The sequence below is a fragment of the Eubalaena glacialis genome, chromosome 2 (assembly GCF_028564815.1).
Source record: "Eubalaena glacialis isolate mEubGla1 chromosome 2, mEubGla1.1.hap2.+ XY, whole genome shotgun sequence".
Classification (NCBI taxonomy): Eukaryota; Metazoa; Chordata; class Mammalia; order Artiodactyla; family Balaenidae; genus Eubalaena; species Eubalaena glacialis.
In genome coordinates, this window is record NC_083717.1 from 55,689,944 (window position 1) to 55,715,944 (window position 26,001).

General features: G+C 56.6%; 10 non-coding genes across 10 annotated transcripts; all 10 read right to left on the reverse strand.

Moving 5' to 3' along the window:
* Positions 1-836: 836 nt before the first annotated feature.
* LOC133086318 (small nucleolar RNA SNORD116) lies at positions 837-929 on the reverse strand. The gene has a single exon (XR_009700076.1). It is a non-coding gene; the product is annotated as a small nucleolar RNA SNORD116 (small nucleolar RNA).
* A 2,688-nt stretch (positions 930-3,617) lies between these two features.
* On the reverse strand, positions 3,618-3,710 carry LOC133086319 (small nucleolar RNA SNORD116). The gene has a single exon (XR_009700077.1). It is a non-coding gene; the product is annotated as a small nucleolar RNA SNORD116 (small nucleolar RNA).
* A 2,695-nt stretch (positions 3,711-6,405) lies between these two features.
* LOC133086320 (small nucleolar RNA SNORD116) lies at positions 6,406-6,498 on the reverse strand. Its single transcript, XR_009700078.1, has one exon. It is a non-coding gene; the product is annotated as a small nucleolar RNA SNORD116 (small nucleolar RNA).
* Positions 6,499-9,193: 2,695 nt separating this feature from the next.
* On the reverse strand, positions 9,194-9,286 carry LOC133086322 (small nucleolar RNA SNORD116). Its single transcript, XR_009700079.1, has one exon. It is a non-coding gene; the product is annotated as a small nucleolar RNA SNORD116 (small nucleolar RNA).
* Positions 9,287-11,981: 2,695 nt separating this feature from the next.
* LOC133086324 (small nucleolar RNA SNORD116) lies at positions 11,982-12,074 on the reverse strand. Its single transcript, XR_009700081.1, has one exon. It is a non-coding gene; the product is annotated as a small nucleolar RNA SNORD116 (small nucleolar RNA).
* A 2,688-nt stretch (positions 12,075-14,762) lies between these two features.
* LOC133086325 (small nucleolar RNA SNORD116) lies at positions 14,763-14,855 on the reverse strand. The gene has a single exon (XR_009700082.1). It is a non-coding gene; the product is annotated as a small nucleolar RNA SNORD116 (small nucleolar RNA).
* A 2,695-nt stretch (positions 14,856-17,550) lies between these two features.
* LOC133086496 (small nucleolar RNA SNORD116) lies at positions 17,551-17,643 on the reverse strand. Its single transcript, XR_009700250.1, has one exon. It is a non-coding gene; the product is annotated as a small nucleolar RNA SNORD116 (small nucleolar RNA).
* A 2,695-nt stretch (positions 17,644-20,338) lies between these two features.
* On the reverse strand, positions 20,339-20,431 carry LOC133086326 (small nucleolar RNA SNORD116). Its single transcript, XR_009700083.1, has one exon. It is a non-coding gene; the product is annotated as a small nucleolar RNA SNORD116 (small nucleolar RNA).
* A 2,689-nt stretch (positions 20,432-23,120) lies between these two features.
* On the reverse strand, positions 23,121-23,213 carry LOC133086196 (small nucleolar RNA SNORD116). The gene has a single exon (XR_009699959.1). It is a non-coding gene; the product is annotated as a small nucleolar RNA SNORD116 (small nucleolar RNA).
* Positions 23,214-25,908: 2,695 nt separating this feature from the next.
* Positions 25,909-26,001, reverse strand: LOC133086327 (small nucleolar RNA SNORD116). The gene has a single exon (XR_009700084.1). It is a non-coding gene; the product is annotated as a small nucleolar RNA SNORD116 (small nucleolar RNA).

Below are 26,001 nucleotides of genomic sequence, written 5' to 3' on the forward strand. Positions count from 1 at the left end.
CCGGAAATGGGATCGCAACTCTACACAGGTTACCTACCTCACTACATCCTCATGAACTGCCAAAGCCATCCCCTCCATAGGCAGCTGATGCCAGCCCTTCACGAACAAGACACATCCTCGGGAAGCTGAGGCCAGCACCTGCAACCCAATGATGACAGCCCATCCCACGACATTACATAGGACGTGTCCTCATGATACCTTAACTTTCTCTCCAGGCCCCCAGCCACCACACAGGCTTAAATGCAGCACTCGATCCTCAGCCCACTCCACGATGATCCACTTAGCACCAACAGTGTGCCGGCAGCTTCAGCAGAGGAGCTGAAAGGGGCAGCCCCGTGGCCTAGTCCATCGGCCCCCTTCTGCCATCGCTCAACTCCAGCCCACCCCTGCTCACTGCTCCAGCCCCACCGGGCACTCAGGAACCTCACCACACCACACACAACATCACAGAGGGCCTCAGGCCTGGCCTGAGGCTCCAGGCTCCAACCAGGGAAGCTTGCTCACTTTGGCTTCCAGAATCAACCTCCGAAGCGGCATGCACAAAGCGTGATCCTGGCCAAAACACACCTCTCCAAGCTGCAAGCTCACTGGGCCTCCACCAGCACACGCTCCGACTCTGAAGACTAGCAGGAGAGCCTGGCCCCTTGTATTCCCTCAGCGGTCTTTTAGCAGGGACCGGGGATTCATAGATGACCCAGCTTATGGGCAGACACGGTCGACCCTCACACAGGAGTCCCTCCAATGCTGGAGCCCTTAGTGGTGTTTGCATGCCTGTCAGCAGGGGACGTCGGCCCTCACTCCTAACTGTCCCATACCCCCGAGAGAGGAAACGTGCTGGACCTCAGTTTCGATAAGGAGACGGTAGAGCGTTCTCACTCATTTTGTTCAGATTTTCCAAGGAATGCATACAAGGGTGTCATCATCGATCCAAGCACATGCTGGGACGCTGCAGAACACAAACGGGCAGGCCGTGGGGCTCTGCAGAGGAGCCATGACCCGGAAGTACTCCAACAGCATGGGGAATCCACAGTCTTCAGGCCACTCAGCAAGACCAACAATCAATCCACTCTTGCAGCCACTGGGCCCATCTGATGAAAACCTAATATCCAATGGCACATTTTAGTATGGGTGAATGCATACCGTCCTGAGTTATCCACAGCCACGCTCAGCAACGTGCGCCCGCCCCACTTTTTCCAGTTCTCCTTAGGACATCCAGTCATCAGACAACGCGAAGGTCTTCTTGTCTTTGCCGACGGCCAGCCTTGCCCTGCAGCTGCACCTGAGAAGTGGACAGAAATCATGCAGGCTTCTGAATTGCACCACGGTTCAGAGAACATGATTCTTGCGAACACTTACCTTGCCGTGAGCCCAGAACCTGCTTTCCAAGTACCACTATCCATTACCGAAAACTGATTGCGTGTCTCACAGCATGACTGGAGGAAGTTAGGCACGTACATTGGTCGGTGTGTCAGACACTGTATCTGTGTATTCACGTGAGTGGGCGTGTGTGACTGTGACTGCGCACGAGGATGCGCTTGTGGGTTCCTGTGTGTGGCGCTGAATACGCGTCTTGGTCTCTGGGTGTCGCTGTGGCCCTCTGCAGACACCTCCAACAGTAAACGCCACAGTTTATACACAGCACCCTGGTTGGACCCCAAATGAAAGGAGAAAGACCCCTGTCAGCTTCAAGAGGCCGCATGCGAAGTTTAACGCCCAGGGGCTGCTGAAATAGGTCACAGACTCCCGCTCTCCCACAGCCACGCCTTCTGACCAAAGCACAAAGACTGGACGAGACCTGCCTCCCGGCCGTGGGTGTCACATCTACGTGGACCTGGAGACCCTGCCACCTACAAGCACATCTGATGTGCCCTTGGGGTCACTCCCAGCGCTCCCAGAAGCAAGGGAACCTCCCATGGGGGGGCTGACTCCGACCTGCAGTTGCCTACAGGCAAGATGCAGCCCGGCACTACTCAAGGGGCTAACGAACTTCGGCCCAAGTGCCTCTTCTCGCCAACTAGACCATATCACTTTCCGTGACCCCGTGGGAATGCCCACAACGGGAAGTGTTGGGCTTCAGCAACCATGACACAGGTTGGGACCTGACAGCGGAAATTAGGCCACCTTCCCGGCCACGTATCGGCAAGCTTCCAACTGGCAGGTTTCGCGGCCCAGACCACTGAGGAAACGCTCAAACGCTTCACAGCCTCGTCCTAAGTGCCCTCCTGCTGCCTGCAGGGCGACTCAACCCTACTTGAAGCCACAGACATCATGCGAACACGGGGACACTGAACACCAGGGAAGACAGACCGCAAGCCTGTCTGCTTTGATGAGGCCCACGGCACCGCATGCATCCTGGCAATTCTCCACTGCCACAGCGACACTACCGAGGAACTCACAGTGATCAAAGGCACTGTCCCCGAGGACCACAGACAGACTTTCAATGGAAGACCTCTGCCATGCGAGGGGACTTGGAAGCCTGAAAGGGAAAGGTGGTTGGCCACGGCAGGGCACCTGGCAGGGCAACTGTGTCCCCATCTCTTCCCGGCCAATGGACTGCTCCGGATAAAGCTCTGGCTCTTCGAACGGCCTGCAGGCCACATGGGCCGGCCGCGTCATGCCCTCCGGGAGAAACACTATCGCTTTGCACATTCCCAAAAGAAGGAACAAAACGACCAAAGGGCTTGTTCCCATAACTCACCTACCCCCAAGGAGGCCGGCACAGATGCCTCAGCATGTCCATCTTCTCTACGTCCCGCAAGACACCCGTGTGGAGTCACTCCTCCGGAAATGGGATCGCAACTCTACACAGGTTACCTACCTCACTACATCCTCATGAACTGCCAAAGCCATCCCCTCCATAGGCAGCTGATGCCAGCCCTTCACGAACAAGACACATCCTCGGGAAGCTGAGGCCAGCACCTGCAACCCAATGATGACAGCCCATCCCACGACATTACATAGGACGTGTCCTCATGATACCTTAACTTTCTCTCCAGGCCCCCAGCCACCACACAGGCTTAAATGCAGCACTCGATCCTCAGCCCACTCCACGATGATCCACTTAGCACCAACAGTGTGCCGGCAGCTTCAGCAGAGGAGCTGAAAGGGGCAGCCCCGTGGCCTAGTCCATCGGCCCCCTTCTGCCATCGCTCAACTCCAGCCCACCCCTGCTCACTGCTCCAGCCCCACCGGGCACTCAGGAACCTCACCACACCACACACAACATCACAGAGGGCCTCAGGCCTGGCCTGAGGCTCCAGGCTCCAACCAGGGAAGCTTGCTCACTTTGGCTTCCAGAATCAACCTCCGAAGCGGCATGCACAAAGCGTGATCCTGGCCAAAACACACCTCTCCAAGCTGCAAGCTCACTGGGCCTCCACCAGCACACGCTCCGACTCTGAAGACTAGCAGGAGAGCCTGGCCCCTTGTATTCCCTCAGCGGTCTTTTAGCAGGGACCGGGGATTCATAGATGACCCAGCTTATGGGCAGACACGGTCGACCCTCACACAGGAGTCCCTCCAATGCTGGAGCCCTTAGTGGTGTTTGCATGCCTGTCAGCAGGGGACGTCGGCCCTCACTCCTAACTGTCCCATACCCCCGAGAGAGGAAACGTGCTGGACCTCAGTTTCGATAAGGAGACGGTAGAGCGTTCTCACTCATTTTGTTCAGATTTTCCAAGGAATGCATACAAGGGTGTCATCATCGATCCAAGCACATGCTGGGACGCTGCAGAACACAAACGGGCAGGCCGTGGGGCTCTGCAGAGGAGCCATGACCCGGAAGTACTCCAACAGCATGGGGAATCCACAGTCTTCAGGCCACTCAGCAAGACCAACAATCAATCCACTCTTGCAGCCACTGGGCCCATCTGATGAAAACCTAATATCCAATGGCACATTTTAGTATGGGTGAATGCATACCGTCCTGAGTTATCCACAGCCACGCTCAGCAACGTGCGCCCGCCCCACTTTTTCCAGTTCTCCTTAGGACATCCAGTCATCAGACAACGCGAAGGTCTTCTTGTCTTTGCCGACGGCCAGCCTTGCCCTGCAGCTGCACCTGAGAAGTGGACAGAAATCATGCAGGCTTCTGAATTGCACCACGGTTCAGAGAACATGATTCTTGCGAACACTTACCTTGCCGTGAGCCCAGAACCTGCTTTCCAAGTACCACTATCCATTACCGAAAACTGATTGCATGTCTCACAGCATGACTGGAGGAAGTTAGGCACGTACATTGGTCGGTGTGTCAGACACTGTATCTGTGTATTCACGTGAGTGGGCGTGTGTGACTGTGACTGCGCACGAGGATGCGCTTGTGGGTTCCTGTGTGTGGCGCTGAATACGCGTCTTGGTCTCTGGGTGTCGTTGTGGCCCTCTGCAGACACCTCCAACAGTAAACGCCACAGTTTATACACAGCACCCTGGTTGGACCCCCAACTGAAAGGAAAAGGAGAAAGACCCCTGTCAGCTTCAAGAGGCCGCATGCGAAGTTTAACGCCCAGGGGCTGCTGAAATAGGTCACAGACTCCCGCTCTCCCACAGCCACGCCTTCTGACCAAAGCACAAAGACTGGACGAGACCTGCCTCCCGGCCGTGGGTGTCACATCTACGTGGACCTGGAGACCCTGCCACCTACAAGCACATCTGATGTGCCCTTGGGGTCACTCCCAGCGCTCCCAGAAGCAAGGGAACCTCCCATGGGGGGGCTGACTCCGACCTGCAGTTGCCTACAGGCAAGATGCAGCCCGGCACTACTCAAGGGGCTAACGAACTTCGGCCCAAGTGCCTCTTCTCGCCAACTAGACCATATCACTTTCCGTGACCCCGTGGGAATGCCCACAACGGGAAGTGTTGGGCTTCAGCAACCATGACACAGGTTGGGACCTGACAGCGGAAATTAGGCCACCTTCCCGGCCACGTATCGGCAAGCTTCCAACTGGCAGGTTTCGCGGCCCAGACCACTGAGGAAACGCTCAAACGCTTCACAGCCTCGTCCTAAGTGCCCTCCTGCTGCCTGCAGGGCGACTCAACCCTACTTGAAGCCACAGACATCATGCGAACACGGGGACACTGAACACCAGGGAAGACAGACCGCAAGCCTGTCTGCTTTGATGAGGCCCACGGCACCGCATGCATCCTGGCAATTCTCCACTGCCACAGCGACACTACCGAGGAACTCACAGTGATCAAAGGCACTGTCCCCGAGGACCACAGACAGACTTTCAATGGAAGACCTCTGCCATGCGAGGGGACTTGGAAGCCTGAAAGGGAAAGGTGGTTGGCCACGGCAGGGCACCTGGCAGGGCAACTGTGTCCCCATCTCTTCCCGGCCAATGGACTGCTCCGGATAAAGCTCTGGCTCTTCGAACGGCCTGCAGGCCACATGGGCCGGCCGCGTCATGCCCTCCGGGAGAAACACTATCGCTTTGCACATTCCCAAAAGAAGGAACAAAACGACCAAAGGGCTTGTTCCCATAACTCACCTACCCCCAAGGAGGCCGGCACAGATGCCTCAGCATGTCCATCTTCTCTACGTCCCGCAAGACACCCGTGTGGAGTCACTCCTCCGGAAATGGGATCGCAACTCTACACAGGTTACCTACCTCACTACATCCTCATGAACTGCCAAAGCCATCCCCTCCATAGGCAGCTGATGCCAGCCCTTCACGAACAAGACACATCCTCGGGAAGCTGAGGCCAGCACCTGCAACCCAATGATGACAGCCCATCCCACGACATTACATAGGACGTGTCCTCATGATACCTTAACTTTCTCTCCAGGCCCCCAGCCACCACACAGGCTTAAATGCAGCACTCGATCCTCAGCCCACTCCACGATGATCCACTTAGCACCAACAGTGTGCCGGCAGCTTCAGCAGAGGAGCTGAAAGGGGCAGCCCCGTGGCCTAGTCCATCGGCCCCCTTCTGCCATCGCTCAACTCCAGCCCACCCCTGCTCACTGCTCCAGCCCCACCGGGCACTCAGGAACCTCACCACACCACACACAACATCACAGAGGGCCTCAGGCCTGGCCTGAGGCTCCAGGCTCCAACCAGGGAAGCTTGCTCACTTTGGCTTCCAGAATCAACCTCCGAAGCGGCATGCACAAAGCGTGATCCTGGCCAAAACACACCTCTCCAAGCTGCAAGCTCACTGGGCCTCCACCAGCACACGCTCCGACTCTGAAGACTAGCAGGAGAGCCTGGCCCCTTGTATTCCCTCAGCGGTCTTTTAGCAGGGACCGGGGATTCATAGATGACCCAGCTTATGGGCAGACACGGTCGACCCTCACACAGGAGTCCCTCCAATGCTGGAGCCCTTAGTGGTGTTTGCATGCCTGTCAGCAGGGGACGTCGGCCCTCACTCCTAACTGTCCCATACCCCCGAGAGAGGAAACGTGCTGGACCTCAGTTTCGATAAGGAGACGGTAGAGCGTTCTCACTCATTTTGTTCAGATTTTCCAAGGAATGCATACAAGGGTGTCATCATCGATCCAAGCACATGCTGGGACGCTGCAGAACACAAACGGGCAGGCCGTGGGGCTCTGCAGAGGAGCCATGACCCGGAAGTACTCCAACAGCATGGGGAATCCACAGTCTTCAGGCCACTCAGCAAGACCAACAATCAATCCACTCTTGCAGCCACTGGGCCCATCTGATGAAAACCTAATATCCAATGGCACATTTTAGTATGGGTGAATGCATACCGTCCTGAGTTATCCACAGCCACGCTCAGCAACGTGCGCCCGCCCCACTTTTTCCAGTTCTCCTTAGGACATCCAGTCATCAGACAACGCGAAGGTCTTCTTGTCTTTGCCGACGGCCAGCCTTGCCCTGCAGCTGCACCTGAGAAGTGGACAGAAATCATGCAGGCTTCTGAATTGCACCACGGTTCAGAGAACATGATTCTTGCGAACACTTACCTTGCCGTGAGCCCAGAACCTGCTTTCCAAGTACCACTATCCATTACCGAAAACTGATTGCGTGTCTCACAGCATGACTGGAGGAAGTTAGGCACGTACATTGGTCGGTGTGTCAGACACTGTATCTGTGTATTCACGTGAGTGGGCGTGTGTGACTGTGACTGCGCACGAGGATGCGCTTGTGGGTTCCTGTGTGTGGCGCTGAATACGCGTCTTGGTCTCTGGGTGTCGTTGTGGCCCTCTGCAGACACCTCCAACAGTAAACGCCACAGTTTATACACAGCACCCTGGTTGGACCCCCAACTGAAAGGAAAAGGAGAAAGACCCCTGTCAGCTTCAAGAGGCCGCATGCGAAGTTTAACGCCCAGGGGCTGCTGAAATAGGTCACAGACTCCCGCTCTCCCACAGCCACGCCTTCTGACCAAAGCACAAAGACTGGACGAGACCTGCCTCCCGGCCGTGGGTGTCACATCTACGTGGACCTGGAGACCCTGCCACCTACAAGCACATCTGATGTGCCCTTGGGGTCACTCCCAGCGCTCCCAGAAGCAAGGGAACCTCCCATGGGGGGGCTGACTCCGACCTGCAGTTGCCTACAGGCAAGATGCAGCCCGGCACTACTCAAGGGGCTAACGAACTTCGGCCCAAGTGCCTCTTCTCGCCAACTAGACCATATCACTTTCCGTGACCCCGTGGGAATGCCCACAACGGGAAGTGTTGGGCTTCAGCAACCATGACACAGGTTGGGACCTGACAGCGGAAATTAGGCCACCTTCCCGGCCACGTATCGGCAAGCTTCCAACTGGCAGGTTTCGCGGCCCAGACCACTGAGGAAACGCTCAAACGCTTCACAGCCTCGTCCTAAGTGCCCTCCTGCTGCCTGCAGGGCGACTCAACCCTACTTGAAGCCACAGACATCATGCGAACACGGGGACACTGAACACCAGGGAAGACAGACCGCAAGCCTGTCTGCTTTGATGAGGCCCACGGCACCGCATGCATCCTGGCAATTCTCCACTGCCACAGCGACACTACCGAGGAACTCACAGTGATCAAAGGCACTGTCCCCGAGGACCACAGACAGACTTTCAATGGAAGACCTCTGCCATGCGAGGGGACTTGGAAGCCTGAAAGGGAAAGGTGGTTGGCCACGGCAGGGCACCTGGCAGGGCAACTGTGTCCCCATCTCTTCCCGGCCAATGGACTGCTCCGGATAAAGCTCTGGCTCTTCGAACGGCCTGCAGGCCACATGGGCCGGCCGCGTCATGCCCTCCGGGAGAAACACTATCGCTTTGCACATTCCCAAAAGAAGGAACAAAACGACCAAAGGGCTTGTTCCCATAACTCACCTACCCCCAAGGAGGCCGGCACAGATGCCTCAGCATGTCCATCTTCTCTACGTCCCGCAAGACACCCGTGTGGAGTCACTCCTCCGGAAATGGGATCGCAACTCTACACAGGTTACCTACCTCACTACATCCTCATGAACTGCCAAAGCCATCCCCTCCATAGGCAGCTGATGCCAGCCCTTCACGTACAAGACACATCCTCGGGAAGCTGAGGCCAGCACCTGCAACCCAATGATGACAGCCCATCCCACGACATTACATAGGACGTGTCCTCATGATACCTTAACTTTCTCTCCAGGCCCCCAGCCACCACACAGGCTTAAATGCAGCACTCGATCCTCAGCCCACTCCACGATGATCCACTTAGCACCAACAGTGTGCCGGCAGCTTCAGCAGAGGAGCTGAAAGGGGCAGCCCCGTGGCCTAGTCCATCGGCCCCCTTCTGCCATCGCTCAACTCCAGCCCACCCCTGCTCACTGCTCCAGCCCCACCGGGCACTCAGGAACCTCACCACACCACACACAACATCACAGAGGGCCTCAGGCCTGGCCTGAGGCTCCAGGCTCCAACCAGGGAAGCTTGCTCACTTTGGCTTCCAGAATCAACCTCCGAAGCGCCATGCACAAAGCGTGATCCTGGCCAAAACACACCTCTCCAAGCTGCAAGCTCACTGGGCCTCCACCAGCACACGCTCCGACTCTGAAGACTAGCAGGAGAGCCTGGCCCCTTGTATTCCCTCAGCGGTCTTTTAGCAGGGACCGGGGATTCATAGATGACCCAGCTTATGGGCAGACACGGTCGACCCTCACACAGGAGTCCCTCCAATGCTGGAGCCCTTAGTGGTGTTTGCATGCCTGTCAGCAGGGGACGTCGGCCCTCACTCCTAACTGTCCCATACCCCCGAGAGAGGAAACGTGCTGGACCTCAGTTTCGATAAGGAGACGGTAGAGCGTTCTCACTCATTTTGTTCAGATTTTCCAAGGAATGCATACAAGGGTGTCATCATCGATCCAAGCACATGCTGGGACGCTGCAGAACACAAACGGGCAGGCCGTGGGGCTCTGCAGAGGAGCCATGACCCGGAAGTACTCCAACAGCATGGGGAATCCACAGTCTTCAGGCCACTCAGCAAGACCAACAATCAATCCACTCTTGCAGCCACTGGGCCCATCTGATGAAAACCTAATATCCAATGGCACATTTTAGTATGGGTGAATGCATACCGTCCTGAGTTATCCACAGCCACGCTCAGCAACGTGCGCCCGCCCCACTTTTTCCAGTTCTCCTTAGGACATCCAGTCATCAGACAACGCGAAGGTCTTCTTGTCTTTGCCGACGGCCAGCCTTGCCCTGCAGCTGCACCTGAGAAGTGGACAGAAATCATGCAGGCTTCTGAATTGCACCACGGTTCAGAGAACATGATTCTTGCGAACACTTACCTTGCCGTGAGCCCAGAACCTGCTTTCCAAGTACCACTATCCATTACCGAAAACTGATTGCGTGTCTCACAGCATGACTGGAGGAAGTTAGGCACGTACATTGGTCGGTGTGTCAGACACTGTATCTGTGTATTCACGTGAGTGGGCGTGTGTGACTGTGACTGCGCACGAGGATGCGCTTGTGGGTTCCTGTGTGTGGCGCTGAATACGCGTCTTGGTCTCTGGGTGTCGTTGTGGCCCTCTGCAGACACCTCCAACAGTAAACGCCACAGTTTATACACAGCACCCTGGTTGGACCCCCAACTGAAAGGAAAAGGAGAAAGACCCCTGTCAGCTTCAAGAGGCCGCATGCGAAGTTTAACGCCCAGGGGCTGCTGAAATAGGTCACAGACTCCCGCTCTCCCACAGCCACGCCTTCTGACCAAAGCACAAAGACTGGACGAGACCTGCCTCCCGGCCGTGGGTGTCACATCTACGTGGACCTGGAGACCCTGCCACCTACAAGCACATCTGATGTGCCCTTGGGGTCACTCCCAGCGCTCCCAGAAGCAAGGGAACCTCCCATGGGGGGGCTGACTCCGACCTGCAGTTGCCTACAGGCAAGATGCAGCCCGGCACTACTCAAGGGGCTAACGAACTTCGGCCCAAGTGCCTCTTCTCGCCAACTAGACCATATCACTTTCCGTGACCCCGTGGGAATGCCCACAACGGGAAGTGTTGGGCTTCAGCAACCATGACACAGGTTGGGACCTGACAGCGGAAATTAGGCCACCTTCCCGGCCACGTATCGGCAAGCTTCCAACTGGCAGGTTTCGCGGCCCAGACCACTGAGGAAACGCTCAAACGCTTCACAGCCTCGTCCTAAGTGCCCTCCTGCTGCCTGCAGGGCGACTCAACCCTACTTGAAGCCACAGACATCATGCGAACACGGGGACACTGAACACCAGGGAAGACAGACCGCAAGCCTGTCTGCTTTGATGAGGCCCACGGCACCGCATGCATCCTGGCAATTCTCCACTGCCACAGCGACACTACCGAGGAACTCACAGTGATCAAAGGCACTGTCCCCGAGGACCACAGACAGACTTTCAATGGAAGACCTCTGCCATGCGAGGGGACTTGGAAGCCTGAAAGGGAAAGGTGGTTGGCCACGGCAGGGCACCTGGCAGGGCAACTGTGTCCCCATCTCTTCCCGGCCAATGGACTGCTCCGGATAAAGCTCTGGCTCTTCGAACGGCCTGCAGGCCACATGGGCCGGCCGCGTCATGCCCTCCGGGAGAAACACTATCGCTTTGCACATTCCCAAAAGAAGGAACAAAACGACCAAAGGGCTTGTTCCCATAACTCACCTACCCCCAAGGAGGCCGGCACAGATGCCTCAGCATGTCCATCTTCTCTACGTCCCGCAAGACACCCGTGTGGAGTCACTCCTCCGGAAATGGGATCGCAACTCTACACAGGTTACCTACCTCACTACATCCTCATGAACTGCCAAAGCCATCCCCTCCATAGGCAGCTGATGCCAGCCCTTCACGTACAAGACACATCCTCGGGAAGCTGAGGCCAGCACCTGCAACCCAATGATGACAGCCCATCCCACGACATTACATAGGACGTGTCCTCATGATACCTTAACTTTCTCTCCAGGCCCCCAGCCACCACACAGGCTTAAATGCAGCACTCGATCCTCAGCCCACTCCACGATGATCCACTTAGCACCAACAGTGTGCCGGCAGCTTCAGCAGAGGAGCTGAAAGGGGCAGCCCCGTGGCCTAGTCCATCGGCCCCCTTCTGCCATCGCTCAACTCCAGCCCACCCCTGCTCACTGCTCCAGCCCCACCGGGCACTCAGGAACCTCACCACACCACACACAACATCACAGAGGGCCTCAGGCCTGGCCTGAGGCTCCAGGCTCCAACCAGGGAAGCTTGCTCACTTTGGCTTCCAGAATCAACCTCCGAAGCGCCATGCACAAAGCGTGATCCTGGCCAAAACACACCTCTCCAAGCTGCAAGCTCACTGGGCCTCCACCAGCACACGCTCCGACTCTGAAGACTAGCAGGAGAGCCTGGCCCCTTGTATTCCCTCAGCGGTCTTTTAGCAGGGACCGGGGATTCATAGATGACCCAGCTTATGGGCAGACACGGTCGACCCTCACACAGGAGTCCCTCCAATGCTGGAGCCCTTAGTGGTGTTTGCATGCCTGTCAGCAGGGGACGTCGGCCCTCACTCCTAACTGTCCCATACCCCCGAGAGAGGAAACGTGCTGGACCTCAGTTTCGATAAGGAGACGGTAGAGCGTTCTCACTCATTTTGTTCAGATTTTCCAAGGAATGCATACAAGGGTGTCATCATCGATCCAAGCACATGCTGGGACGCTGCAGAACACAAACGGGCAGGCCGTGGGGCTCTGCAGAGGAGCCATGACCCGGAAGTACTCCAACAGCATGGGGAATCCACAGTCTTCAGGCCACTCAGCAAGACCAACAATCAATCCACTCTTGCAGCCACTGGGCCCATCTGATGAAAACCTAATATCCAATGGCACATTTTAGTATGGGTGAATGCATACCGTCCTGAGTTATCCACAGCCATGCTCAGCAACGTGCGCCCGCCCCACTTTTTCCAGTTCTCCTTAGGACATCCAGTCATCAGACAACGCGAAGGTCTTCTTGTCTTTGCCGACGGCCAGCCTTGCCCTGCAGCTGCACCTGAGAAGTGGACAGAAATCATGCAGGCTTCTGAATTGCACCACGGTTCAGAGAACATGATTCTTGCGAACACTTACCTTGCCGTGAGCCCAGAACCTGCTTTCCAAGTACCACTATCCATTACCGAAAACTGATTGCGTGTCTCACAGCATGACTGGAGGAAGTTAGGCACGTACATTGGTCGGTGTGCCAGACACTGTATCTGTGTATTCACGTGAGTGGATGTGTGTGACTGTGACTGCGCACGAGGATGCGCTTGTGGGTTCCTGTGTGTGGCGCTGAATACGCGTCTTGGTCTCTGGGTGTCGCTGTGGCCCTCTGCAGACACCTCCAACAGTAAACGCCACAGTTTATACACAGCACCCTGGTTGGACCCCAAATGAAAGGAGAAAGACCCCTGTCAGCTTCAAGAGGCCGCATGCGAAGTTTAACGCCCAGGGGCTGCTGAAATAGGTCACAGACTCCCGCTCTCCCACAGCCACGCCTTCTGACCAAAGCACAAAGAATGGACGAGACCTGCCTCCCGGCCGTGGGTGTCACATCTACGTGGACCTGGAGACCCTGCCACCTACAAGCACATCTGATGTGCCCTTGGGGTCACTCCCAGCGCTCCCAGAAGCAAGGGAACCTCCCATGGGGGGGCTGACTCCGACCTGCAGTTGCCTACAGGCAAGATGCAGCCCGGCACTACTCAAGGGGCTAACGAACTTCGGCCCAAGTGCCTCTTCTCGCCAACTAGACCATATCACTTTCCGTGACCCCGTGGGAATGCCCACAACGGGAAGTGTTGGGCTTCAGCAACCATGACACAGGTTGGGACCTGACAGCGGAAATTAGGCCACCTTCCCGGCCACGTATCGGCAAGCTTCCAACTGGCAGGTTTCGCGGCCCAGACCACTGAGGAAACGCTCAAACGCTTCACAGCCTCGTCCTAAGTGCCCTCCTGCTGCCTGCAGGGCGACTCAACCCTACTTGAAGCCACAGACATCATGCGAACACGGGGACACTGAACACCAGGGAAGACAGACCGCAAGCCTGTCTGCTTTGATGAGGCCCACGGCACCGCATGCATCCTGGCAATTCTCCACTGCCACAGCGACACTACCGAGGAACTCACAGTGATCAAAGGCACTGTCCCCGAGGACCACAGACAGACTTTCAATGGAAGACCTCTGCCATGCGAGGGGACTTGGAAGCCTGAAAGGGAAAGGTGGTTGGCCACGGCAGGGCACCTGGCAGGGCAACTGTGTCCCCATCTCTTCCCGGCCAATGGACTGCTCCGGATAAAGCTCTGGCTCTTCGAACGGCCTGCAGGCCACATGGGCCGGCCGCGTCATGCCCTCCGGGAGAAACACTATCGCTTTGCACATTCCCAAAAGAAGGAACAAAACGACCAAAGGGCTTGTTCCCATAACTCACCTACCCCCAAGGAGGCCGGCACAGATGCCTCAGCATGTCCATCTTCTCTACGTCCCGCAAGACACCCGTGTGGAGTCACTCCTCCGGAAATGGGATCGCAACTCTACACAGGTTACCTACCTCACTACATCCTCATGAACTGCCAAAGCCATCCCCTCCATAGGCAGCTGATGCCAGCCCTTCACGAACAAGACACATCCTCGGGAAGCTGAGGCCAGCACCTGCAACCCAATGATGACAGCCCATCCCACGACATTACATAGGACGTGTCCTCATGATACCTTAACTTTCTCTCCAGGCCCCCAGCCACCACACAGGCTTAAATGCAGCACTCGATCCTCAGCCCACTCCACGATGATCCACTTAGCACCAACAGTGTGCCGGCAGCTTCAGCAGAGGAGCTGAAAGGGGCAGCCCCGTGGCCTAGTCCATCGGCCCCCTTCTGCCATCGCTCAACTCCAGCCCACCCCTGCTCACTGCTCCAGCCCCACCGGGCACTCAGGAACCTCACCACACCACACACAACATCACAGAGGGCCTCAGGCCTGGCCTGAGGCTCCAGGCTCCAACCAGGGAAGCTTGCTCACTTTGGCTTCCAGAATCAACCTCCGAAGCGGCATGCACAAAGCGTGATCCTGGCCAAAACACACCTCTCCAAGCTGCAAGCTCACTGGGCCTCCACCAGCACACGCTCCGACTCTGAAGACTAGCAGGAGAGCCTGGCCCCTTGTATTCCCTCAGCGGTCTTTTAGCAGGGACCGGGGATTCATAGATGACCCAGCTTATGGGCAGACACGGTCGACCCTCACACAGGAGTCCCTCCAATGCTGGAGCCCTTAGTGGTGTTTGCATGCCTGTCAGCAGGGGACGTCGGCCCTCACTCCTAACTGTCCCATACCCCCGAGAGAGGAAACGTGCTGGACCTCAGTTTCGATAAGGAGACGGTAGAGCGTTCTCACTCATTTTGTTCAGATTTTCCAAGGAATGCATACAAGGGTGTCATCATCGATCCAAGCACATGCTGGGACGCTGCAGAACACAAACGGGCAGGCCGTGGGGCTCTGCAGAGGAGCCATGACCCGGAAGTACTCCAACAGCATGGGGAATCCACAGTCTTCAGGCCACTCAGCAAGACCAACAATCAATCCACTCTTGCAGCCACTGGGCCCATCTGATGAAAACCTAATATCCAATGGCACATTTTAGTATGGGTGAATGCATACCGTCCTGAGTTATCCACAGCCATGCTCAGCAACGTGCGCCCGCCCCACTTTTTCCAGTTCTCCTTAGGACATCCAGTCATCAGACAACGCGAAGGTCTTCTTGTCTTTGCCGACGGCCAGCCTTGCCCTGCAGCTGCACCTGAGAAGTGGACAGAAATCATGCAGGCTTCTGAATTGCACCACGGTTCAGAGAACATGATTCTTGCGAACACTTACCTTGCCGTGAGCCCAGAACCTGCTTTCCAAGTACCACTATCCATTACCGAAAACTGATTGCGTGTCTCACAGCATGACTGGAGGAAGTTAGGCACGTACATTGGTCGGTGTGCCAGACACTGTATCTGTGTATTCACGTGAGTGGGCGTGTGTGACTGTGACTGCGCACGAGGATGCGCTTGTGGGTTCCTGTGTGTGGCGCTGAATACGCGTCTTGGTCTCTGGGTGTCGCTGTGGCCCTCTGCAGACACCTCCAACAGTAAACGCCACAGTTTATACACAGCACCCTGGTTGGACCCCCAACTGAAAGGAAAAGGAGAAAGACCCCTGTTAGCTTCAAGAGGCCGCATGCGAAGTTTAACGCCCAGGGGCTGCTGAAATAGGTCACAGACTCCCGCTCTCCCACAGCCACGCCTTCTGACCAAAGCACAAAGACTGGACGAGACCTGCCTCCCGGCCGTGGGTGTCACATCTACGTGGACCTGGAGACCCTGCCACCTACAAGCACATCTGATGTGCCCTTGGGGTCACTCCCAGCGCTCCCAGAAGCAAGGGAACCTCCCATGGGGGGGCTGACTCCGACCTGCAGTTGCCTACAGGCAAGATGCAGCCCGGCACTACTCAAGGGGTTAACGAACTTCGGCCCAAGTGCCTCTTCTCGCCAACTAGACCATATCACTTTCCGTGACCCCGTGGGAATGCCCACAACGGGAAGTGTTGGGCTTCAGCAACCATGACACAGGTTGGGACCTGACAGCGGAAATTAGGCCACCTTCCCGGCCACGTATCGGCAAGCTTCCAACTGGCAGGTTTCGCGGCCCAGACCACTGAGGAAACGCTCAAACGCTTCACAGCCTCGTCCTAAGTGCCCTCCTGCTGCCTGCAGGGCGACTCAACCCTACTTGAAGCCACAGACATCATGCGAACACGGGGACACTGAACACCAGGGAAGACAGACCGCAAGCCTGTCTGCTTTGATGAGGCCCACGGCACCGCATGCATCCTGGCAATTCTCCACTGCCACAGCGACACTACCGAGGAACTCACAGTGATCAAAGGCACTGTCCCCGAGGACCACAGACAGACTTTCAATGGAAGACCTCTGCCATGCGAGGGGACTTGGAAGCCTGAAAGGGAAAGGTGGTTGGCCACGGCAGGGCACCTGGCAGGGCAACTGTGTCCCCATCTCTTCCCGGCCAATGGACTGCTCCGGATAAAGCTCTGGCTCTTCGAACGGCCTGCATGCCACATGGGCCGGCCGCGTCATGCCCTCCGGGAGAAACACTATCGCTTTGCACATTCCCAAAAGAAGGAACAAAACGACCAAAGGGCTTGTTCCCATAACTCACCTACCCCCAAGGAGGCCGGCACAGATGCCTCAGCATGTCCATCTTCTCTACGTCCCGCAAGACACCCGTGTGGAGTCACTCCTCCGGAAATGGGATCGCAACTCTACACAGGTTACCTACCTCACTACATCCTCATGAACTGCCAAAGCCATCCCCTCCATAGGCAGCTGATGCCAGCCCTTCACGAACAAGACACATCCTCGGGAAGCTGAGGCCAGCACCTGCAACCCAATGATGACAGCCCATCCCACGACATTACATAGGACGTGTCCTCATGATACCTTAACTTTCTCTCCAGGCCCCCAGCCACCACACAGGCTTAAATGCAGCACTCGATCCTCAGCCCACTCCACGATGATCCACTTAGCACCAACAGTGTGCCGGCAGCTTCAGCAGAGGAGCTGAAAGGGGCAGCCCCGTGGCCTAGTCCATCGGCCCCCTTCTGCCATCGCTCAACTCCAGCCCACCCCTGCTCACTGCTCCAGCCCCACCGGGCACTCAGGAACCTCACCACACCACACACAACATCACAGAGGGCCTCAGGCCTGGCCTGAGGCTCCAGGCTCCAACCAGGGAAGCTTGCTCACTTTGGCTTCCAGAATCAACCTCCGAAGCGGCATGCACAAAGCGTGATCCTGGCCAAAACACACCTCTCCAAGCTGCAAGCTCACTGGGCCTCCACCAGCACACGCTCCGACTCTGAAGACTAGCAGGAGAGCCTGGCCCCTTGTATTCCCTCAGCGGTCTTTTAGCAGGGACCGGGGATTCATAGATGACCCAGCTTATGGGCAGACACGGTCGACCCTCACACAGGAGTCCCTCCAATGCTGGAGCCCTTAGTGGTGTTTGCATGCCTGTCAGCAGGGGACGTCGGCCCTCACTCCTAACTGTCCCATACCCCCGAGAGAGGAAACGTGCTGGACCTCAGTTTCGATAAGGAGATGGTAGAGCGTTCTCACTCATTTTGTTCAGATTTTCCAAGGAATGCATACAAGGGTGTCATCATCGATCCAAGCACATGCTGGGACGCTGCAGAACACAAACGGGCAGGCCGTGGGGCTCTGCAGAGGAGCCATGACCCGGAAGTACTCCAACAGCATGGGGAATCCACAGTCTTCAGGCCACTCAGCAAGACCAACAATCAATCCACTCTTGCAGCCACTGGGCCCATCTGATGAAAACCTAATATCCAATGGCACATTTTAGTATGGGTGAATGCATACCGTCCTGAGTTATCCACAGCCACGCTCAGCAACGTGCGCCCGCCCCACTTTTTCCAGTTCTCCTTAGGACATCCAGTCATCAGACAACGCGAAGGTCTTCTTGTCTTTGCCGACGGCCAGCCTTGCCCTGCAGCTGCACCTGAGAAGTGGACAGAAATCATGCAGGCTTCTGAATTGCACCACGGTTCAGAGAACATGATTCTTGCGAACACTTACCTTGCCGTGAGCCCAGAACCTGCTTTCCAAGTACCACTATCCATTACCGAAAACTGATTGCGTGTCTCACAGCATGACTGGAGGAAGTTAGGCACGTACATTGGTCGGTGTGTCAGACACTGTATCTGTGTATTCACGTGAGTGGGCGTGTGTGACTGTGACTGCGCACGAGGATGCGCTTGTGGGTTCCTGTGTGTGGCGCTGAATACGCGTCTTGGTCTCTGGGTGTCGCTGTGGCCCTCTGCAGACACCTCCAACAGTAAACGCCACAGTTTATACACAGCACCCTGGTTGGACCCCCAACTGAAAGGAAAAGGAGAAAGACCCCTGTTAGCTTCAAGAGGCCGCATGCGAAGTTTAACGCCCAGGGGCTGCTGAAATAGGTCACAGACTCCCGCTCTCCCACAGCCACGCCTTCTGACCAAAGCACAAAGACTGGACGAGACCTGCCTCCCGGCCGTGGGTGTCACATCTACGTGGACCTGGAGACCCTGCCACCTACAAGCACATCTGATGTGCCCTTGGGGTCACTCCCAGCGCTCCCAGAAGCAAGGGAACCTCCCATGGGGGGGCTGACTCCGACCTGCAGTTGCCTACAGGCAAGATGCAGCCCGGCACTACTCAAGGGGTTAACGAACTTCGGCCCAAGTGCCTCTTCTCGCCAACTAGACCATATCACTTTCCGTGACCCCGTGGGAATGCCCACAACGGGAAGTGTTGGGCTTCAGCAACCATGACACAGGTTGGGACCTGACAGCGGAAATTAGGCCACCTTCCCGGCCACGTATCGGCAAGCTTCCAACTGGCAGGTTTCGCGGCCCAGACCACTGAGGAAACGCTCAAACGCTTCACAGCCTCGTCCTAAGTGCCCTCCTGCTGCCTGCAGGGCGACTCAACCCTACTTGAAGCCACAGACATCATGCGAACACGGGGACACTGAACACCAGGGAAGACAGACCGCAAGCCTGTCTGCTTTGATGAGGCCCACGGCACCGCATGCATCCTGGCAATTCTCCACTGCCACAGCGACACTACCGAGGAACTCACAGTGATCAAAGGCACTGTCCCCGAGGACCACAGACAGACTTTCAATGGAAGACCTCTGCCATGCGAGGGGACTTGGAAGCCTGAAAGGGAAAGGTGGTTGGCCACGGCAGGGCACCTGGCAGGGCAACTGTGTCCCCATCTCTTCCCGGCCAATGGACTGCTCCGGATAAAGCTCTGGCTCTTCGAACGGCCTGCAGGCCACATGGGCCGGCCGCGTCATGCCCTCCGGGAGAAACACTATCGCTTTGCACATTCCCAAAAGAAGGAACAAAACGACCAAAGGGCTTGTTCCCATAACTCACCTACCCCCAAGGAGGCCGGCACAGATGCCTCAGCATGTCCATCTTCTCTACGTCCCGCAAGACACCCGTGTGGAGTCACTCCTCCGGAAATGGGATCGCAACTCTACACAGGTTACCTACCTCACTACATCCTCATGAACTGCCAAAGCCATCCCCTCCATAGGCAGCTGATGCCAGCCCTTCACGAACAAGACACATCCTCGGGAAGCTGAGGCCAGCACCTGCAACCCAATGATGACAGCCCATCCCACGACATTACATAGGACGTGTCCTCATGATACCTTAACTTTCTCTCCAGGCCCCCAGCCACCACACAGGCTTAAATGCAGCACTCGATCCTCAGCCCACTCCACGATGATCCACTTAGCACCAACAGTGTGCCGGCAGCTTCAGCAGAGGAGCTGAAAGGGGCAGCCCCGTGGCCTAGTCCATCGGCCCCCTTCTGCCATCGCTCAACTCCAGCCCACCCCTGCTCACTGCTCCAGCCCCACCGGGCACTCAGGAACCTCACCACACCACACACAACATCACAGAGGGCCTCAGGCCTGGCCTGAGGCTCCAGGCTCCAACCAGGGAAGCTTGCTCACTTTGGCTTCCAGAATCAACCTCCGAAGCGGCATGCACAAAGCGTGATCCTGGCCAAAACACACCTCTCCAAGCTGCAAGCTCACTGGGCCTCCACCAGCACACGCTCCGACTCTGAAGACTAGCAGGAGAGCCTGGCCCCTTGTATTCCCTCAGCGGTCTTTTAGCAGGGACCGGGGATTCATAGATGACCCAGCTTATGGGCAGACACGGTCGACCCTCACACAGGAGTCCCTCCAATGCTGGAGCCCTTAGTGGTGTTTGCATGCCTGTCAGCAGGGGACGTCGGCCCTCACTCCTAACTGTCCCATACCCCCGAGAGAGGAAACGTGCTGGACCTCAGTTTCGATAAGGAGACGGTAGAGCGTTCTCACTCATTTTGTTCAGATTTTCCAAGGAATGCATACAAGGGTGTCATCATCGATCCAAGCACATGCTGGGACGCTGCAGAACACAAACGGGCAGGCCGTGGGGCTCTGCAGAGGAGCCATGACCCGGAAGTACTCCAACAGCATGGGGAATCCACAGTCTTCAGGCCACTCAGCAAGACCAACAATCAATCCACTCTTGCAGCCACTGGGCCCATCTGATGAAAACCTAATATCCAATGGCACATTTTAGTATGGGTGAATGCATACCGTCCTGAGTTATCCACAGCCACGCTCAGCAACGTGCGCCCGCCCCACTTTTTCCAGTTCTCCTTAGGACATCCAGTCATCAGACAACGCGAAGGTCTTCTTGTCTTTGCCGACGGCCAGCCTTGCCCTGCAGCTGCACCTGAGAAGTGGACAGAAATCATGCAGGCTTCTGAATTGCACCACGGTTCAGAGAACATGATTCTTGCGAACACTTACCTTGCCGTGAGCCCAGAACCTGCTTTCCAAGTACCACTATCCATTACCGAAAACTGATTGCATGTCTCACAGCATGACTGGAGGAAGTTAGGCACGTACATTGGTCGGTGTGTCAGACACTGTATCTGTGTATTCACGTGAGTGGGTGTGTGTGACTGTGACTGCGCACGAGGATGCGCTTGTGGGTTCCTGTGTGTGGCGCTGAATATGCGTCTTGGTCTCTGGGTGTCGCTGTGGCCCTCTGCAGACACCTCCAACAATAAACGCCACAGTTTATACACAGCACCCTGGTTGGACCCCCAACTGAAAGGAGAAAGACCCCTGTCAGCTTCAAGAGGCCGCATGCGAAGTTTAACGCCCAGGGGCTGCTGAAATAGGTCACAGACTCCCGCTCTCCCACAGCCACGCCTTCTGACCAAAGCACAAAGACTGGACGAGACCTGCCTCCCGGCCGTGCGTGTCACATCTACGTGGACCTGGAGACCCTGCCACCTACAAGCACATCTGATGTGCCCTTGGGGTCACTCCCAGCACTCCCAGAAGCAAGGGAACCTCCCATGGGGGGGCTGACTCCGACCTGCAGTTGCCTACAGGCAAGATGCAGCCCGGCACTACTCAAGGGGCTAACGAACTTCGGCCCAAGTGCCTCTTCTCGCCAACTAGACCATATCACTTTCCGTGACCCCGTGGGAATGCCCACAACGGGAAGTGTTGGGCTTCAGCAACCATGACACAGGTTGGGACCTGACAGCGGAAATTAGGCCACCTTCCCGGCCACGTATCGGCAAGCTTCCAACTGGCAGGTTTCGCGGCCCAGACCACTGAGGAAACGCTCAAACGCTTCACAGCCTCGTCCTAAGTGCCCTCCTGCTGCCTGCAGGGCGACTCAACCCTACTTGAAGCCACAGACATCATGCGAACACGGGGACACTGAACACCAGGGAAGACAGACCGCAAGCCTGTCTGCTTTGATGAGGCCCACGGCACCGCATGCATCCTGGCAATTCTCCACTGCCACAGCGACACTACCGAGGAACTCACAGTGATCAAAGGCACTGTCCCCGAGGACCACAGACAGACTTTCAATGGAAGACCTCTGCCATGCGAGGGGACTTGGAAGCCTGAAAGGGAAAGGTGGTTGGCCACGGCAGGGCACCTGGCAGGGCAACTGTGTCCCCATCTCTTCCCGGCCAATGGACTGCTCCGGATAAAGCTCTGGCTCTTCGAACGGCCTGCATGCCACATGGGCCGGCCGCGTCATGCCCTCCGGGAGAAACACTATCGCTTTGCACATTCCCAAAAGAAGGAACAAAACGACCAAAGGGCTTGTTCCCATAACTCACCTACCCCCAAGGAGGCCGGCACAGATGCCTCAGCATGTCCATCTTCTCTACGTCCCGCAAGACACCCGTGTGGAGTCACTCCTCCGGAAATGGGATCGCAACTCTACACAGGTTACCTACCTCACTACATCCTCATGAACTGCCAAAGCCATCCCCTCCATAGGCAGCTGATGCCAGCCCTTCACGAACAAGACACATCCTCGGGAAGCTGAGGCCAGCGCCTGCAACCCAATGATGACAGCCCATCCCACGACATTACATAGGACGTGTCCTCATGATACCTTAACTTTCTCTCCAGGCCCCCAGCCACCACACAGGCTTAAATGCAGCACTCGATCCTCAGCCCACTCCACGATGATCCACTTAGCACCAACAGTGTGCCGGCAGCTTCAGCAGAGGAGCTGAAAGGGGCAGCCCCGTGGCCTAGTCCATCGGCCCCCTTCTGCCATCGCTCAACTCCAGCCCACCCCTGCTCACTGCTCCAGCCCCACCGGGCACTCAGGAACCTCACCACACCACACACAACATCACAGAGGGCCTCAGGCCTGGCCTGAGGCTCCAGGCTCCAACCAGGGAAGCTTGCTCACTTTGGCTTCCAGAATCAACCTCCGAAGCGGCATGCACAAAGCGTGATCCTGGCCAAAACACACCTCTCCAAGCTGCAAGCTCACTGGGCCTCCACCAGCACACGCTCCGACTCTGAAGACTAGCAGGAGAGCCTGGCCCCTTGTATTCCCTCAGCGGTCTTTTAGCAGGGACCGGGGATTCATAGATGACCCAGCTTATGGGCAGACACGGTCGACCCTCACACAGGAGTCCCTCCAATGCTGGAGCCCTTAGTGGTGTTTGCATGCCTGTCAGCAGGGGACGTCGGCCCTCACTCCTAACTGTCCCATACCCCCGAGAGAGGAAACGTGCTGGACCTCAGTTTCGATGAGGAGACGGTAGAGCGTTCTCACTCATTTTGTTCAGATTTTCCAAGGAATGCATACAAGGGTGTCATCATCGATCCAAGCACATGCTGGGACGCTGCAGAACACAAACGGGCAGGCCGTGGGGCTCTGCAGAGGAGCCATGACCCGGAAGTACTCCAACAGCCTGGGGAATCCACAGTCTTCAGGCCACTCAGCAAGACCAACAATCAATCCACTCTTGCAGCCACTGGGCCCATCTGATGAAAACCTAATATCCAATGGCACATTTTAGTATGGGTGAATGCATACCGTCCTGAGTTATCCACAGCCACGCTCAGCAACGTGCGCCCGCCCCACTTTTTCCAGTTCTCCTTAGGACATCCAGTCATCAGACAACGCGAAGGTCTTCTTGTCTTTGCCGACGGCCAGCCTTGCCCTGCAGCTGCACCTGAGAAGTGGACAGAAATCATGCAGGCTTCTGAATTGCACCACGGTTCAGAGAACATGATTCTTGCGAACACTTACCTTGCCGTGAGCCCAGAACCTGCTTTCCAAGTACCACTATCCATTACCGAAAACTGATTGCGTGTCTCACAGCATGACTGGAGGAAGTTAGGCACGTACATTGGTCGGTGTGTCAGACACTGTATCTGTGTATTCACGTGAGTGGGCGTGTGTGACTGTGACTGCGCACGAGGATGCGCTTGTGGGTTCCTGTGCGTGGCGCTGAATACGCGTCTTGGTCTCTGGGTGTCGCTGTGGCCCTCTGCAGACACCTCCAACAGTAAACGCCGCAGTTTATACACAGCACCCTGGTTGGACCCCCAACTGAAAGGAAAAGGAGAAAGACCCCTGTCAGCTTCAAGAGGCCGCATGCGAAGTTTAACCCCCAGGGGCTGCTGAAATAGGTCACAGACTCCCGCTCTCCCACAGCCACGCCTTCTGACCAAAGCACAAAGACTGGACGAGACCTGCCTCCCGGCCGTGCGTGTCACATCTACGTGGACCTGGAGACCCTGCCACCTACAAGCACATCTGATGTGCCCTTGGGGTCACTCCCAGCGCTCCCAGAAGCAAGGGAACCTCCCATGGGGGGGCTGACTCCGACCTGCAGTTGCCTACAGGCAAGATGCAGCCCGGCACTACTCAAGGGGCTAACGAACTTCGGCCCAAGTGCCTCTTCTCGCCAACTAGACCATATCACTTTCCGTGACCCCGTGGGAATGCCCACAACGGGAAGTGTTGGGCTTCAGCAACCATGACACAGGTTGGGACCTGACAGCGGAAATTAGGCCACCTTCCCGGCCACGTATCGGCAAGCTTCCAACTGGCAGGTTTCGCGGCCCAGACCACTGAGGAAACGCTCAAACCCTTCACAGCCTCGTCCTAAGTGCCCTCCTGCTGCCTGCAGGGCGACTCAACCCTACTTGAAGCCACAGACATCATGCGAACACGGGGACACTGAACACCAGGGAAGACAGACCGCAAGCCTGTCTGCTTTGATGAGGCCCACGGCACCGCATGCATCCTGGCAATTCTCCACTGCCACAGCGACACTACCGAGGAACTCACAGTGATCAAAGGCACTGTCCCCGAGGACCACAGACAGACTTTCAATGGAAGACCTCTGCCATGCGAGGGGACTTGGAAGCCTGAAAGGGAAAGGTGGTTGGCCACGGCAGGGCACCTGGCAGGGCAACTGTGTCCCCATCTCTTCCCGGCCAATGGACTGCTCCGGATAAAGCTCTGGCTCTTCGAACGGCCTGCATGCCACATGGGCCGGCCGCGTCATGCCCTCCGGGAGAAACACTATCGCTTTGCACATTCCCAAAAGAAGGAACAAAACGACCAAAGGGCTTGTTCCCATAACTCACCTACCCCCAAGGAGGCCGGCACAGATGCCTCAGCATGTCCATCTTCTCTACGTCCCGCAAGACACCCGTGTGGAGTCACTCCTCCGGAAATGGGATCGCAACTCTACACAGGTTACCTACCTCACTACATCCTCATGAACTGCCAAAGCCATCCCCTCCATAGGCAGCTGATGCCAGCCCTTCACGAACAAGACACATCCTCGGGAAGCTGAGGCCAGCACCTGCAACCCAATGATGACAGCCCATCCCACGACATTACATAGGACGTGTCCTCATGATACCTTAACTTTCTCTCCAGGCCCCCAGCCACCACACAGGCTTAAATGCAGCACTCGATCCTCAGCCCACTCCACGATGATCCACTTAGCACCAACAGTGTGCCGGCAGCTTCAGCAGAGGAGCTGAAAGGGGCAGCCCCGTGGCCTAGTCCATCGGCCCCCTTCTGCCATCGCTCAACTCCAGCCCACCCCTGCTCACTGCTCCAGCCCCACCGGGCACTCAGGAACCTCACCACACCACACACAACATCACAGAGGGCCTCAGGCCTGGCCTGAGGCTCCAGGCTCCAACCAGGGAAGCTTGCTCACTTTGGCTTCCAGAATCAACCTCCGAAGCGGCATGCACAAAGCGTGATCCTGGCCAAAACACACCTCTCCAAGCTGCAAACTCACTGGGCCTCCACCAGCACACGCTCCGACTCTGAAGACTAGCAGGAGAGCCTGGCCCCTTGTATTCCCTCAGCGGTCTTTTAGCAGGGACCGGGGATTCATAGATGACCCAGCTTATGGGCAGACACGGTCGACCCTCACACAGGAGTCCCTCCAATGCTGGAGCCCTTAGTGGTGTTTGCATGCCTGTCAGCAGGGGACGTCGGCCCTCACTCCTAACTGTCCCATACCCCCGAGAGAGGAAACGTGCTGGACCTCAGTTTCGATAAGGAGACGGTAGAGCGTTCTCACTCATTTTGTTCAGATTTTCCAAGGAATGCATACAAGGGTGTCATCATCGATCC